General features: G+C 39.6%; 1 protein-coding gene across 4 annotated transcripts in view; it reads left to right on the top strand.

Annotated features, from left to right (window-relative positions):
- The window catches only part of TBC1D19 (TBC1 domain family member 19), a 104883-nt gene that overhangs the window by 42349 nt on the left and 57068 nt on the right, over positions 1–5466 (top strand). The window lies entirely within an intron of this gene.

Raw genomic sequence — 5466 nt, 5'->3', positions numbered from 1 at the left:
CTGTCGCTATTATGTGCACTGTGGCCGGCCCACCAGCCCAATTGGGGGTTGGCCCATCCCCCCAGCTAGCCCTGCCCCTGACTGACCCCCCACACCTAATCGGGGGTGGAACTGGCCAGCCAACCTCCTGCTTGCCTGGCCCAATTGGCTCCCATTTGGGGAGGGGGGGCAGCCAGACCCCACCCATGCATGAATTTGTGCACCGGGCCTCTAGTTTATGTATAATTATATTGAAACTAGAAGCCCGGTGCATGAAATTCGTGTACTCGTGGAGGTCCCTCAGCCCGGCCTGTGTCCTCTCACAGTCCGGGAGCTCTCGGGGGATATCCTTAGCGCTGCTGCAGAGGTGGGAGAGGCTCCCGCCACCGCTGCTGTGCTCACTAGCCATGAGCACAGCTTCTGGCTGAGCAGCGCTCCCCTCTGTGGGAGTGCACTAACCACCAGGGGGCAGCTCTTGCATCATCCTATATAATAAAAGGCTAATATGCAAATCGATTGAATGGCAGGACTACTGGTTGCTATGACATGCACTGACCACAGGGGGCAGCTCCTGCATTGAGTGTCTGCCCCTTGGTGGTCAGTGCGTGTCATAGCGACCAGTGCGTGTTCCACTGTTCAGTTGATTTGCATATTAGCCTTTTATTATATAGGATAATGGTGAGAAGTACATGAGCGAAAAATCCCCATTTTCCATAAAAACAAACTCAGTAAATGTCTGAAACTGGTAAATTAAAAATAGAAATATACACTTATTACTTGAAATATGGAGATATATACCAGAAAAAAAAGCAGCAGTCCCTGGATAGTGGGCCAATTATGAGTGTGTGTGTATGTGGAGGAGTGTATAAGATAGGGAACTGCTATGCTGTTGTTGTAATAAGTCTTTTAGTGGGTTTCACCTCTTAAACTATTTGCTGCATGTAGAGACTGTGTAGGTGATTAGATTCTGAAGCCAGCTAACTAGCTATGTGATCTTGAGCAAGTTTTTTTACCTTGAGCTTTAGTTTTCTTTTCTTTTTTTTAATTTTTTTTAATATATTTTATTGATTTTTTACAGAGAGGAAGGGAGAGAGATAGAGAGTTAGAAACATCGATGAGAGAGAAACATCCATCAGCTGCCTCCTGCACATCTCCCACGGGAGATGTGCCTGCAACCCAGGTACATGCCCTTGACCGGAATCGAACCCGGGACCCTTCAGTCTGCAAGCCGACGCTCTATCCACTGAGCCAAACCGGTTTCGGCAGTTTTCTTATTTGTAAAACTAGAGGCCTGTTGGAGAACAGAATTCATGAACGGGTAGGGTTCCTAGGCCTGGCCAGTGATCAGGGCCAATCTGTGGGGTGACCAGCGGGGCGATCGGGGGGCCCCGCTGTACCCGTCTTGGCTGGCCTGGGGCCTGCGGTCTGGGGACAGCTCCTGCATTGAGCATCTGCCCCCTGGTGGTCACTGTGCATCATAGTGACTGGTCATTCCACCAGTCGTTCAGCTGTTCGGTCGATTTGCATATTAGGCTTTTATTATATAGGATAGTGATGATAGTCTCTCATAGGAGTGTTGTGCAGATCAATAAGTTAAAATAGAAGTTATGGGTTGAATTGAGTCCTCTCAAAGGTATGTTGAAGTCCTAACCTCCAGTATCTGTGAATGTGACCTCATTTGGAAATAGAGCCTTACAGATGCAATCAAGTTAAGACGATGATTATTAGAGTCAGGTGGGCCCTAAATCCAGTATGATTAGTGTCCCTATTGGAAGATGAGAAGAGACACAGAAGGAAGAGACTCAAGAAGAATGTCATATGACATGAATGCAGAGAATGGGGTGATGTATTTATAAGCCAAAGAGCACAAAGATTGCTGGCAGCATCAGGAGCCAGGAGAAAGGCATGCGACGATTCTCCTCCAGAGCCTCCAGGGAGAACATCAATTAACCCATTGATTTTGGACTTCTAGCCTTCAGAACTGTGAGATATATGTCTGTTGTTTAAAGCCACCCAATTAGTGGAAAATGGAAAGCAATATATAACTATTTAACACAAATACTACAACTTTGATAAAAAATTAAATTTTAAGAGGTAATTTTTAAAAAGTGTTAAAAGCTTTATATTGGTAGTGGTTTGTACAAAATGCTATGGCTATACAGAAGAAAAAGTGGCAGATTATTCTGGATGTGGTGGGAAGTCTTCTCAGAGGTGCTACCATTTGAACAAGTTTGAAGGAGTTTTCTAGAAAGAAGCAGGGAAAGTTGATCATGTATATAAAGGTTTAGCATGTGTGTGAGGGGGGCTAATTATGTCACCTGTCTGTCTGAAGAGACCTGGAACTGATGTGGATTCATTCTTAGTTACTGAAGAACAAAAGCCTGTGACTAATTTTTCAGAAATTGTGGCTATACCTGCTGACAATATGGTTAGTCCTTCTCCTCCTGTGGTCATTAGGGATAGTTGTCCCTGCCTTTCCTGAATCACATGGCTTGGATGTGTAATGATTCTGACTGCAGGATGCATGGTTTATCTGTGTCCGTGGTCTGTCTGTATGAGTATTGAACTTGGTGAGACTCAGTGAGTCATGAGGTACATACTAGATGGCCCTTAAATCTAGGTCACCATGTTTTGTAGACTCATCCATGTTAAAAGGGAATTCCTATAAAGTAAAGTTGCAGACACTAACTTCTGTTTACTAATTCAGCCAGGTGGAGGCAGCAGGGTGGAACTAGAGCTCCGTGGTGTGGTTTAATGTTATTGAGCCCCTCTATGGGTCACTTAGCACCATCCAAGTTTTGGGAGTGCAGATGTGTATGAGCCATTCTGTCTTCCAAGAACTTCGGGGTAGTGGGAAGATGGACAAGTAAAAAAATAATTTTAATATGATGTGATTATTTGGTTTGGTAGAGGTTGAAAAAGGTAATCCATATGCATGGAGAGTTACCCAAATCAGCCTGGAATATCAAAGAAGGTATACCAGAAGGCACAATATTTTAGGGGAGTTTTTGAAGGAAATCTGAGATTAGGGGCCAGGTGTACTGATGTTGAATAAAAAATAGTCCAGAGAAGTGAAATAGAAAATGATGTTCAGAGTTTTTTTTATGCTCCTCACATGTCTTAAGTATAATTCCCCATTGTGACTATAGAACCTAATACTGAAATGTTTATTGGACTTAAGTCCCTCTGTAATATGATCAAATTTATTTTTAAAAAATCAAATACATTATCATTAATTGTAATGATTTTAATGAAGAATTTAAAATAAATGGAAGACAATGGTTGAAAATGGAAGAATAACATTAAATTTTTACCTCCTTAATCTGAAAAATTGGTAACGATACAGTACTATTTTAAAATACAGATGAAAATCAAGTTTAGTTAAGAATTGAAATATAATGGTAGTTATTTAAAATTAATACAAAAATGAAATGTGTGTGCATATTAGGCTCAATAACTGTCTTGTGAGGGACACTAGTAATTATGAACTTAAATAATAATGGATAATTGGGAAGTATTAAAATTAATTTTATTTTTTAAAGAAGAAGGAAGCTTGGTTTTAGCAATTGAATAGTAACAAAACACTGAGTCAATTAAATATTAATAGAAATATTTAATTACTTAGGGAAGAAAAATAATACAAATAACATGGGATTATTATATATTTTAAAAATAACAGACAAACATGATTACTTTCCTTAGACATTACTAGATAAGTAGAGGAAGTCTGGAGAATAAATCTAATTTATTCTTCTTTTAGCAGAGCACTTGATAGTTTAATCTTACTTAAAAATTAATTTAAGTTGTTTTGGATATTTTCATTGCTTAGTTGATTAAGAGCTGAGTGAAGTACAGTACCATAGAAAGCATAGATACAGAATTATATTGCTAATTTTAGACAATGACATTAGAATTGATAATTGTTGCATATAGTGTGTGCAGATGTGTGTTTCAGGAAAGAATTGAATGTTAATATTTCTTTTTTCAAAGGATAATTCATTTCTTACTTTACTGATTAGCCTATTACCTAAAAAGACAAAAAATCAAGAACTATTTTTAAAATAGTCTTTTAAAACATTGGCATCAAAGGAAAAATTTTTCTTAGGCAAAAGAAATTAGGAGAAAGAAAAATATTACTGAAAGCTCTACCTTTGGAGAAATATTGTATATTTAAGTTTTTTCTCATTACATATTGATATTTCCTAACAGCTTTTACCGTTTCTATTCATGTTATTTTTCTCATGAAAATAAAAAATGTAAATGTTATATAGCAATACTATAGTAAAAAAAAAATCATGGTTGTCCTTAATATTGAATCAGTGCATTACTATTTAAAGGTTCAATAATGGCTTTTTCTCGCCCTAACCGGTTTGGTTCAGTGGATAGAGCGTCGGCCTGCGGACTCAAGGGTCCCAGGTTCGATTCCAGTCAAGAGCACGAACCTTGGTTGCGGGCACATCCCCAGTAGGGGGCATGCAGGAGGCAGCTAGGCGATGTTTCTCTCTGATGGATATTTCTAACTATTCCTCTCCCTCCCTCTCTGTAAAAAAATCAATAAAATATATTTTAAAAAATAAATAAAAATATAAGTTCCCATTAAATATTTAAAAAAAATAATGGCTTTTTCTCTTTTTTTTTAAAGTTGGAAGTTCACAACTTTATTTTTAATTCTCAAATACTTTAAACATGGAGAATGCATTTTACATTTATGAGAACCATATATTCACCACCTAGATTTAACAGATATTAACACATTACCATATTTGTGTCAAACTTCTGTCACTTCTTTTTAAGATCTGGATACAACTATCTGGATTCTGGAGGCCTTGGCCCTTCCTCCTTCCTTGGATGTCATAACCTGAAGCTGTTGTGTATTATTTCTGTCCATGTTTTTGTACATTTGATGTATCCCTAAATCATATATGAAACTGTTTCTTGAATTAAATTTTTAGGTAAATGGTACCTTATCTTTTTGTAACTTTCTATTTCTGTCCCAATATGGTAGTATTTTTTAAAATTTAATAACTTTTTAACTGATTCATCAGGAAGCAGAGTGAGGCTAGCTCACATCTATTTGTTCCCCACCAGGATAGAGGCCACTATCGCAGCAGCACCTCTCCCCCAGTGCTCCCAACTAATACCGGACAACACTCCCTAGACAAGTCACCCAGGTTGAACAATGACAGGGGCACAAGATTACGTGCCGGGGTCCGACCCCAGCAGGTCCAGGGGTCCCCAAAGGTGTGGACGGAGTCGGCGAAGAAGGAATGACACGGAGACAGCGCTCAGTTGATCAGCAGCCTAGGCAGGATCTCTAGCCAAGTTCTAGTCAGGATCTCCAGCGAAGTTCTGGTTAGGATCTCCAGCCAGGTTCTGTGGCCATGCTCTCTCGCTAGGTTCTCCAGCCAGGTTTGGGTTAGGTTCTCCAGCCAGGTTCGGTCGCCAGGTTCTGTAGCCGGGTTCTCTTGCCAATTTCTGTAGTCAGCT

This window comes from Myotis davidii, unplaced genomic scaffold (genome assembly GCF_000327345.1).
Source record: "Myotis davidii unplaced genomic scaffold, ASM32734v1 scaffold743, whole genome shotgun sequence".
Lineage (NCBI taxonomy): Eukaryota > Metazoa > Chordata > Mammalia > Chiroptera > Vespertilionidae > Myotis > Myotis davidii.
Note: the sequence above shows the minus strand (reverse complement) of the source record. Positions and strands in the feature narration are given on the sequence as shown.